Genomic DNA, 12156 nt, shown 5'->3' with positions numbered 1-12156 from the left:
GAAGAAAAATAGCCCTCGACCAACGGCTTTTGTTCTCCAAGCCTCTTCCGTTTTCTGTCTTGGCTGTTTTTCCAAGAGCGAAGGGCTCAACATTCCACCTTTTTGCCACGCGCACACGTGCCTTTAAAAGTTTATTAAAATATGTTTGTGCAGTAACGGAGAGACTCGAGCCTGGTATAGTTCAGCTAAATTATACTTCGAGTGACTCGAAACTTGAATTCAACCGAGCTTTCGGGAGATTCAGAGATTAATAAAAATTAACGCTCTAGTTATTCAATGTCAAGATTGCATTTTAAGGACGAATCCATCCGCCATCTTCAAAATCTCTTCAACCATTTTGTTTCTTCGAAAAACTGCGACTTACGCACGCAACAAGAAAAAACTTTGGTAAAAATTTTGTTTAACGAGTGTAGAAACCAGTTTACGAATATTCGAAACGTCGCCAATTTTCATTTGTAAATTTTCTTAGCTGCACGCGAATCGATTTCCGAAAAGAACAACAGAACGTATGTGCTGAAAAATTCCCTCGGGAAAGGAATTGCACTTCCACATTTAACTGGCGAGTCGGCGGTTCTTTGACACGTTATTTCCTTTGTTCCCACAAACGTTTACTTTGATCGGTTGTACAGCAGTGCGGGAGAAAAATTCACCTCGTGGCAGATGTCTGTCACTTTTGCAGTTACTGCCGGAACGTATGAAATTCCGCGCTTTGAATCGAGGTGGAAATTTCAAAGTATTTTTACATATTATGTATCCGTACGAGGCGAACCTGAAGTTATATGTACATAAAACGCTTGGATAATCGGGAATTGTGCATTTAGAGTGCACCAGCCGCAAATAATAACGTAGAAAAAGCTCCGATAATCCGGCGCCGCGACTTGCATGGCTTAAAAGTTGGAAAAATTTGTATATATGCACTGTCACCGCAATAAAACACTCCCCGATTATTCCTTTTTACCCCTATTTTTACGCTCCACGGCGACGCGGCGCATTCGGTGATATTATGCCTCGAGAATCACACGCGATTCGAGGCTCATCAGAGGTAATGAGAGCCGGGATATCCGCAGGATGTTTTGTTCGCGTTAAAATGCGCGCAGAAACGCGAATAATACATTATAAAATCTATTTTCTCGCCTGTATATGTATATATAAATATATATAGTGGCGCATTTTTTACTTTACTTTTTTATTTTTTTTTTTGTTCCAAGTTGCTACTCGAAAAATTTGTGACAAATATTGAAACAAAAAAAAAAAAATTGGTGCAAAATGTGGACGAGGTGAGAAAATATTGTTAGATTCCGCTACCAATTAATATTGAAATATTTTTTATTTATTTTTATGTGAAATTTGGATCAAAGTTTTTGTTACTGGAAAAGGAGCATCGCATCAACTTGATGTTCGTATTTCGTTTTCAGTACCGATTTTCATGAACAATGATTAATTGGATAACGATACGGATAAAATAAATAAACTAACATATACGTATAATATAATTCCGTAAGGTGTGTACGTAAAAATAAATAAAAAAAACGTTTCAATAATTGGTAGCTACCTTTAAATATTTTGATACCTCTTCCAGCTGTTATGACAATTTTTCTTTCAATATTTCTCACAAATTTTCCGAGAAGCTCTTTCAAAAAAAAAAAAAAATAAGAAAAAATAAGAAAATAAATAAATAAATAAATAATAATAAAAAAAGAGCCACCCTAACGTATGTAGGCAATAGTAATCGAAAGAAATTTTTGCCCAACTAATTTTAAGTAGACACGAGAGGCGTAAGGATTTCGGGCAATTTTATATTCAACGTATTCGAATCAGTGGCGAGATTTTCAGGCCGATGGGAAGGCCAGATTAATTCTGTGGATCGCGTAAAACGGTGATATTCAAAACCGAGCCCCTCGTTAACTGTACGGATCCAGCTGAGAGTACTAATTTTTTTTTTTTTTTAATTTATTCTCATTTTTTTTACATCCTTATAACGATTTTCGCGTAACCCTCGACGGATCGTCGACGGTGTAACGCGTACACGCTGCTGGTTTTATTTGATCCGTGTAACGAGTGTGTTAACGATAAAAGTGAAAAAAAAAACGATTAAAAAAAAAACAAAAAAACAAGAAACGGAAGAAGCAAAAAGGAAAGAACATTTCGAAGTTCAATAAATGTGTGCTTAGTAGTTTAGTGAAAAATAATTGGCGAAGAAGAAAGTATTCTATAAAAATAATTAACTACTTCGCGAGGTGACTGTCAAATTTATTTCATTAATTTTTTTATTAAATCAACCCCATAATTTCAGTTAGTACAATTCGTTACACAGAGAAATCAAAGAATTTAAATCGAATTAAATATACAATATTTACTACGATTCTAACACGTTAACGACGAAAGAAGAACAATCTCGGTGGATATTGTTTTTTTTTTTTTTTTTTTTTTTTGTGCCATAAATATTTGAGAATTGATTTTTCTCGAAGCTTGCTGAGAATTCGATTACGATAATGGAGGTCAAGCTCGCGAAGCAACGATCATCGTAATTTCACACGTTTGCACAAAATTATACAGCCAGACGATACGTCATATAGTGTATAAATAGACGTATATACAGGGTGTGTATAGATGTATCTACGTCGCGGCGGTAGGCCTGATCGATCGCGCCATTACAGGCACTCGGCACAATGCGTTTCAACTTTAATATATCGAGGATATTCCTGTTGAGCCGCGAGGGGGAACGAAAGAGGGAAGCGGTATCGGTTTATACAGCTGCTGAAATTGCAGACATGAAAAGCTTCGACCCATTTTCGGTAAATAATAAATGGGCAGGAAAAAGAGATGACAAAAAGTCACCTCAAACTTTTCATTCCAGTTTTCTTGGCCGTTCTTTTCACGCACCGCATTTTAATACATATATATATATATATATATATATATATACATATATAATATATATGTATATTAGACCTGTCCTTAAGAAGGGCAAAATCGAATTTTAATGGTCTTACCCCCCAAATTGGTTCGTAATAATTCAAAGAAAATGTCAGAATTTTTAAAAAATTTTACCTCCATATTTACCCACCGCTAGGAAGCCCTACTTTTTCCCATAAGAAAAGCATCGATTTTTCGTGATTTTTAATCTTCTTTTACCGCTGCCTTAATTATCAGCTAAAAAATCGTAAATTCTCAAAAAATGTTGACAGTTATGTTGCCCTTTTGTCGAATTTTTTGGAATTCGATACAAGCATTTTTGGGCTAGATCAATCACATCTTTATTCTCTGTATGTTGCGAAAAACACGGAAAAAATCAAAGAAAGTCGAAGAACGTCGTTTTGAGAGTTAAAAATAGGAGGAATAAAATGGCAGAGGTTACAAAAAATAGGAAACTTTTCGAAACGTTCTTCGACTTTTTTTGCTTTTTTCCGCGTGTTTCGCAACATACAGAGAATAAAGATGTGGTTGATCCAGCCCAAAAATGCTTGTATCGAATTCCAAAAAATTCGACAAAAAGGTAACATAACTGTCAACATTTTCTGAGAATTTACGATTTTTTAGCTGATATATATATACATATATATATAATGGCCACATGTTGATAGTTCTCGCGTTTCTACGTCGCAAGATTCTGCAATTTCGTGCTCCCCGGAATTGCAATTCGGCTGCTCAAGTCAGCCGCGAAATTTTCGCTCAACGTTTTCCCGGGGCCGCTGGTGTGGATATTAAATTTTGACAGGGCTAATTCCGCCCCTCCGCTTCTTCGGAACGATTTCAACCGTTGTAAATACGTAACGCTAGTACGTTTCTTCATTCCGTTCACACCCCTCCCGCGGACAAAAATTTCTCGGAGAAAAAGGTCAGACGCTGGGGAATGAAGTTCGAATTTTGCCCGACTGGGGAGAAAGAAAAAAAAAAAAAAAAAAAAATGAATTATTCTTTACGCACGGCTCGAAACTCGGCAGCTGGTGCAATTAAGCAAAAAATTATTTAAAAAAAACCCTTGCCGAGACTTTCTTAACTGTAGTTTAATTTTTCGATCTGAATGTAATTGGTAATAATTTACGAGCTGAGAAGTGGAAGATAATAAACCGGTTCTTGCGCGGCATGCACCGTACATTTGCGTATGATAAATATTCTGGAAAAAAGTCTGGTCTGCCTTGGAATATCGCACTGCATTCGTGTATAATATACCTACTTGGGTGTACTTTTCGCAGAAATCCCAGTGAAGGAAATTCAGTAAATAAAATGGCTGGTGAACGAGGCGGAGCGAGCAAGAAACGAGGGAGTGAATAGTTGAAAATTACAGTGAATTCACTTGCAAGAAATACGGAGTCGGAGATACCGAGAATCTTCGATTCCCGGGACACCCGCACTCTTTTGCATTTCATTGCTTCACGCTTTTCACGCTTTTTCACACACGCGTGGAATCGAACGGGGTGCGTTCGAAGCGCAGCTTTCCGGTCCTCGCTGAATCGTGAAAATTGTGATTTCAGCCAATTCCCGAACCATCACGCGAAATATGTCATCTGAGGATGTACGCCTCGTGCCAATGCGCGTCTTTAACGCATTCGGGACGCTGATTGGCCTGAAAATTTCACACGAGTCTAATTTTACTCGATTTTCTTTGAGTCTTTATTATACCTACTCAAAAGTGCGTCGATCAATCCGTTACAGAGTAAATATAAACAATTCAGGCACTTACCGATTCAGCTCAACAGCAGCTGTTCGAATTCGCAACAACGGATTCGCCAATTTCTCCCTCTGGAATCAGAAGGGAAAAAATTAAAAATTGGGTTTATGTTGCGAGTAAGTAAAGTGGCCGGTGTATTTAACTGAAATTGAAACAAGCCTGTTGATGTGTGCCGAAAGGAAAAAGAAACGAAAATAAAATTGAGATGAAAATTATGGCGAAACGTGAGTGGCTTCGGTTTGAAAATATCACCGTTGGATTTTACTATTAACGATAATTTGAAGTGAGAGTTGCATTTAAACGACACGATTAAAGTTCATGTCCTGATCCAGCCGCAATTATTATAAATATTCGCGCCCTACAAACTCGTAACGACGGTGGTACAAAATTATTGAGCCATTCCTATGCAAAGACGTGATTCCGTAACCACTTTCGAGGGCTAATGTGAATGAATAGATCGTGCGGAAATTTATATCAGCCACGTCGATAACGTTTATATCAGTTCTCAAGGAGGACACGAAGGTGAAGAAAGAAATCTTATTTTTCACACAAAAACCGTGAATACAGAATCAAAAGCAGTTCAAACAGATCGGCTATTCATAAATCGATACTTTTTACGAATTTGATTACGATTTGGCGGGTCACACGTTGAGTATTTATCTTTTGAAAAATAAAAAAATGGAATTAAGCGTGAGAATTATGAACAAACTCTTCCGTATATATCAAAGTTTCGAATTAAATCGCATCAGAATGATTAAAATAATCGAACGAATTCGTTTAATCTCATTCTGAGATGGGAAATTTTATTCAAAAAACCTTTTACCGAAAATTTACCGAAACGCTTTTTTTATCCCGTTAGCATTGTTGAATATTTGTTTTCACAACATTGAACCGATATTTATAACGACTAAGAAATTTAAACGCTTAATTGACAGCTAAAAAAAAAGAAAAGAAAATCGATTTCAGCGAATTTATAGAAAATAGTCTTCGCGAATAAAATGAGCCATCGCAGAATGAAATCGATAAAATCTATTACATTTTTAACAATTTCAAAGCGTTTTAAAACAGAAGCGTCGATATTTAAGCTTTCATTTATAATTCCGACATTTACTATTTTGATAGTTTTATTCCACGAAAATATAATCTGATAAATACCGAATGTGAGACAATATAATAAATTGAATAACCCGCAAGTATCAATTTTAAGAAAACTGTGTTCTCAAGAATTCCAGGGCGAGAAAAATTTTCGTCCATTCGAATCCTCGCCGAGTTGCGTAAGATCGAATTAAACGCGAAAGCGCGAATTACAAAGCGGATGTTGTCGAATCGCCGAAGAAACTCCGGAGCGATGGATTCTTCTGTATTATATATAGCTGGCTGCGGTTTTTCCGAGCTGATAACTCAGCCGGACATCTCTCCGAAAGTCCTGGACGACGACGCGACGCGACGGACGGCGGGTCTCTCATAAATCATCCTTATATACGCCCTATAATGTTTAGCGGTAAGCCGGCTTAACGAATGACAGTCACAGTAAAGGACTCCTTCTTTTCAAGATAAATAACTGTAACGTATACGATACCGTCGACGTTGTATCCACACGCATATTTCTCGAGATAAGAAAGAAGAGAAAAACAAAAAAACAAAAAAAAGTGAAAGATAAATTTTACCTAAGGCAGAAAAAATAACGCGTACATACATGTTGAGTAAATCGTTTCTTCGACGCGAAAGCTGATTGTGAGAATTTTTACGACTGCGTTAGGTACGTCTTGTTCATGCATAGAATACGTAGAAAAGCTCCTCCAGACTCCCATTATAAAGCATTATAGGTTTCGCGGTTGCGGTTTGAGTAACTTTCCCGCACCGCAGCTTAAAGGATCCTCATTTTCCCTCTTACTTTATGCCATCTTAGCTTAAACCGCCGAGCTAGTCTACATATATTTACATCGAATGCATCAACCGCCTTGTTCGCGGATCCCTCGTGCTATTTTATCATTTCGAATGTTTTCGTTCGATCGGGTTTCTTATTTCGCGAAATTATTTGCACGGCTTTCGCGGTTTCTTAATATATTGTTTCTTATCCTTTCACTTTTTCGTTTTTTCGACATACGTTCAATTTTCAAATTAACCAGAAATAAGCCATAAAGTGAGAAAAAAAAGAAGAAAAAAAAACAAGAAATGTATTCAACTCTACGTTTAATTTGTACAATGAAAATTCTATCCACTAGTCTGTTGCAAAAGTTATTACTAGAATTATATAAACGTCAACTTCGTTTCGTTGTACATTCCGCATTCCATTATCTTGTCCCACCTCGACTGACGAGTAATTTCATAGAACATCTCTAGTGCAGCTAGCTAGTAAGCCGTTTAATTTTCGTAGCAAAATGCTAATTTCACCGCTTTTGAACCACTTCGAAAGCACGATGCGCGTAAGGGAGGCAAACCGCATATCCGAGCTGTGCATGAAGCCAATTAATTCTTTGTTCCCGGGGAATATCCCGCAGGATGTACGAGTTTGAAGCGCGGTAAATCGAGAACATTAAGCCGGAGGCAGTTCGTGCGAGAGAATAAAAACATTGAGAAAATGCCTGGGAAGTTAGAAGATACGGAAAACTTGATTTCAACCGCTCTCTTATTAACGACTCGAGTCCTCGACTCCCGGCTTCGAAATAAAAGCTTCGAAAAAATCGGCGATTCTTTGTCGAAAAAAGAAAACCACTTTTCCCCTAATTATCGCGGTTTCGTCGAGATCAACGTGGGTTATGAATACTGATACCGGAGAGGAAGCTGGATAACCTCCTGCCCTGGGGGCTGTGAGGACGGTAAATTCTGGGAAACGATAGGTCTGAAATTGGAGGAAAGTTATCGAGCTTTTACCGCCCGCCGATAAAACCTCGGAATAAAAACTCGAACAATGAGAATATCTGGCATATATCTGTGTATTTTCGTTCGGCTCGGCGAGTTAATTGCTCGAGATTTTCACGAATCCACAAAAACCGGCCCGGCTGCCTCCACCCGGATTGTATTTCTGCAGTAGAAATTGGAGGAGTTTTAGCATCCTTGTATTTTACAGAGAAAAGTTTAATTGAGCTACTCGAGTTCAAAGCAACGACAAATGCGACCATCGTGCTTTCCCCCGCCTCCCGGTTTCTCCGCTTCCCCGACTCTCTAATAATTCGTACTAGGTATTGCCGGGGTCGAGAGAAGCCTTTGCAATATTTTACCGCTCATTATTCGCTAACTTTGGCAATCGCTGTTGTACGGATCATATTATTATTCTTGTTATTATCGTCATTACCGCGTAGCATCGATGAATTATTTAATTATAAATATTCAGGTTCGTTTCCTTGATTATTCAGCAAACGCTTTCAAGTAATCCATTGTGTTCATCATTTTAGTAATCCGCTCAATGACTGGAATGAACAATTTTGCTGATCGATCAAACATTTGGTTAAATATCGATACGAAACTGAACGAAAATTATTAGTGTTAAATAATGCGACCGTCAAAACGTTGAGTAACGGTCAAAGGCGCCTCTACGGTAAAGCTTTTTAAAGCTGCCTCTCTTTCTTCGGCAGCCGAGGTCGTTGTCGCGAGAAATATAACGCGAGATACCGTAAGTGAGCTTTTTTCGTCCGTGTAGCAGCGGCTATTGTACATCGCGGTGAAGATAAAAAAATATCGAAGAGAAATGATGTATAGTTATTATACAGAGGTAAGAGGGAGAAACGAATGAGAAATAAAATGAAAAAGAAAAAAGAGAAGAAAATACTTGGCGCACAGAGAAGCCTGGATGGAACGGGGTATGAATACATCTTCCCTCCATTCAACGTTTCTCCCTCGACATTTTAAACAAAGTTTCAACCATAGCAGTGCAGATGGCGAATAGTGGCGCAGAGCTCGACGCGTTGAGTAGCTCTGAGTGTAAGTGCGAATGCATAAAAACCGAAACGGCATGCCGACGACGAGGTGAGTGAGGACAGGGTAGTTACATTGTTTGCAGGGGAAACGTTTCAAAGAGGTCGTGACAACAAGTCGGCAAGAGTAACGCGTTTGCCGATAGCAGCTGAATTATGTAATTTATTGCAAAGGGCGAAAAGGGGTGGAAAAAGTTTCACTACTTTTCCATGCAAGTGCAGGAATATCGCTTTGCCGAGGAATTATTCTTACAAAGGCACGTCAATTCGATCTGCAATTAGTGATGAATTTTTAAGCCCCGTCGTCAAATATTTTAGGATTATCAGGAGGCAGGATTAACCGACGATTTTCAACCTCCCTCTCTCTCTTTATCCGTCAATGTGACACTGATCTGAAATTTGAGATAATTATTTCCCTCTCTTGGACGGATCTGACCGATTCCTCTCCTAATATTTCCACTGCATTCCGAGGAGCGATCGACGTAATGTCTCGTGTTTTTTACGCTTTTCATTAATGACATTTTCGTTTCCGTAAAACGTTTGACCAAATTTATCGAGCTCAGACGACTTCGCAATGACCAGCATCGCCAATTCCCTCAAGTTGAGTGATAGTTCGATTTCCACCATGATTTTCCGCACGGTTAGGCACTTGATTAACCGAGAGTGAATGCTCGGCTCTCCACAATTCCGATTAGTTCCTAAACCAGACCCCAACGCTGTATCACTGGACGTAAACGAGAACCAGCCGGCTGAGACGTCGAAGACGGTTGTGCGCACAGCGATGCAGATTGAACGATACGTTTCTAACTGTCCGGCGCATCTAAAACACTCGATACCTACCACCGAGCAATCACTTACTCCGAAACATGATGCAATTGAATCGCGTAAAGTGGTTACCGAACCGGATTCCAACGCACCTGCCGCAACCGTCAAACCATCAGCAATCGATGCATCAGCGTGTATCTTCGAAATCCGCTCCTTATGTCGGAAATGTCGGAGTTCGGCCGTTTACAGGAAAGCTCACATGGTCCAAGATGGTAGTCAGTGACAAGACTGCAGCGTCACTGATGACGACGGGGTGGAATATCAGAGGGAGATGTTGATGGGCTTTGAAAGGCAAGGAACCCATGAATAGGAATGGACTCTTTTACTGGCTACTTACTCTGAAAGCGATCTCAGCAAATTCCCTTACGTAGGTATAAAGTGGGCGGGTAAGGTGCTCGGAGCGTCGATGGTGTGCGAGGAGAGCGACGAAGGCTAAGCCGGGACGCCGTACCTTGGCGTATTACACCTAGGTATATGGGTGTGTATGTATGTTATACGCGGACCTACCGCCGGAGGGAAAAAGCTGGACAGATATTCGCCCTCATCCAGCTTCCACCCTCGCTCCTGGGACACACCGTGCACGCATCCCATAAAGGGTGGCTAAGTGATGCCGCTGGTGGCTCAGAGGCGCAAGACTTCGTGCACTTCGTGCACCCTGGCTATCCGTCATAGTTCACAGGCCGTAGTCTGGGACCGAGCGTTGTTCGCACGGCTGAAGGATCCCACGAGGACGCACCCTAGGCACACCTCTCGGTATATCGGTGCTTGCTTCCCGTTTTTATTCCAACGTATAAGCATCACCGCACGTTCATATCCGCGACCGTGCGTCTGGGCCAATTAGAGAAAGACGGATGCACGCAACGTGGCATTGGACCGTGGTTCCGGTAGCGATGAGCTTTCCTAACGTTTCTTGATTCGTTCGATCGTTTGGAACTTTGAAATGGTTGAATTATTTCTGAGGCAGATACCGGGGGTTTGGTTAATTCGAATTGAAAACACTCGGCGACAGGTGGCATAAATTTCAATTAGTGGAGTAAACAAAAACGTTTCTGCTCATTCGTGTAAGCCGTGTACGTACGCGTGTATGACACTGCGAGTATTCACACACCAGGTTATACCCACGGTAGAGAGTGAGGAGGAAAATACAGTAGGCGGGCTATGAATACACGCTTTTCCGAGAAGGTGGTATACCGGTGTAATTACGTAGTACCGTGGTACTAATTACGAAGACCGTGTGTGAATGAATAGAAGAAAGGGGCTGTTCATCGTACCGACACGTGTGTGCGTGCACCGTATTTGTGTGTATACATACTCGCAATCCCATTTCCCACGTTTCGCGTTACGTAACAGAAGCGTATTTCTTGGTCGGAGGGAAGAGTCAACACCGTGAAGAGGGGCAGCGCAAACGATCGTAACACAAGATCCCCATGCCCACATTATTACCCGTGTAATCATTTCCAAGTATAGAATTACACCTGCTTAGCATGCCATGAATATGCGACATCTTTCACGGAAAGAAACAACGGACTCTACCCTTCGATAATGTAACGAATTACGAAACTACGTGCTCGAAGAAAATTGAAAATACTGCAAGAACTGTTCATATCTTCGTTTCTTCTGATTTAAAAACGACACGAGACATCAGATTTTGGTACATCTTGGATAAAGCTGGACCTGTTTAAAAACCGCGTCTCCAATTTTGCTAAGGAACCGTTTCGGCGCGACTCAAGGACGTAGTAATCTTGCAATTTGTATGTAGATTCGAAGGCAAAGGACAACAGTAGCCTGGAGGTTGACGTCGGGGATGGTGTGAGGTACGATTTGTCGATGAGCTTATAGCTGCATGACCATCTCGTAAGGCGGAACACGCAGTAAACGCGCCTGAAACAAGTCTATCAGAGTATCATTCCCCGGTGTAAACGGTGGATGAAACTGTTTTGTTCGAGAGTAGTTGCGTTGGAATTGCATTACCGGTGATGCAGCCGTCTCTTTGTCTTTCTCTCTCTCTCTCTCTCTCGCTCTTTCGGTTTGCTGCTATCTAGGAAGCCGGAGATATCCGCGAGGTCGAGGATGGGGTGCAGCTTTGTGAAACCAGCCTTCGAAATGAACGCTTTTACAGGTTTGCCCCACAGCGCTGAATGTATCCTCTTGATCCCCTCGGCTCTTTGCATCGGCTTGACGTTAAACTCTACGAATTAACCCACCGTACGAAAGCTCCCGGAGGTATCCGACCGTCTATCCATGCGCTTTCAGAGCCCTTCCCTGCCAGTCGATTCTGGTTCGTTAACAAGCACACAGGTTTCTGCATTTCATTACACTATCGCCATGTCTCTCTCTCTCTCTGTATACATTCGCTTGGTTACAGCTCGCGAATTGATCCTCGCACGATCAATTGACCTTCGACCTTGGGTTGGGTTACGTTTGGTTGAACAAGAAAGTACTTCCGGGTGATCCAGGCCGCCTTTACTTTCGACTTACCGTCCAGCCTGACCCCCCAACATCTCCTCGTTACGTGAGATATCGTTGGTCCAATCCACAGTCGATATTCGACACCCTTGCGTCCCGTATCCCGATACAATGATAACAGACCTTCGAGCGAGAAATTTCCCGGCAAACCTTATCCTCGACACCGTGCACTTTGACCCATGCTGTAACGTTATCGGCGCCTTCTCAATGCCCGGTTTTAATGATCCGCACGTCTGTAGATCCCTTCGATCACGTGGCGCGACTCCGAGTTTTTAAGAA

At 41.0% G+C, this 12156-nt stretch overlaps 1 protein-coding gene across 19 annotated transcripts in view; it reads right to left on the bottom strand.

Moving 5' to 3' along the window:
- LOC124300182 (protein turtle-like) overlaps positions 1–12156 on the bottom strand; it is a 165623-nt gene that overhangs the window by 116458 nt on the left and 37009 nt on the right. For all 19 annotated transcript variants that reach the window (XM_046753934.1, XM_046753939.1, XM_046753943.1 and 16 more), the window contains exon 2: positions 4685–4743. The gene's annotated coding sequence lies outside the window, so the exon portion shown is untranslated. The remainder of the gene's footprint in view (positions 1–4684; positions 4744–12156) is intronic.

Source organism: Neodiprion virginianus, chromosome 3, assembly GCF_021901495.1.
Source record: "Neodiprion virginianus isolate iyNeoVirg1 chromosome 3, iyNeoVirg1.1, whole genome shotgun sequence".
Taxonomy (NCBI): Eukaryota; Metazoa; Arthropoda; class Insecta; order Hymenoptera; family Diprionidae; genus Neodiprion; species Neodiprion virginianus.
The sequence above is the reverse complement of the archived record's forward strand: the minus strand, read 5'-3'. Positions and strand labels throughout refer to the sequence as shown.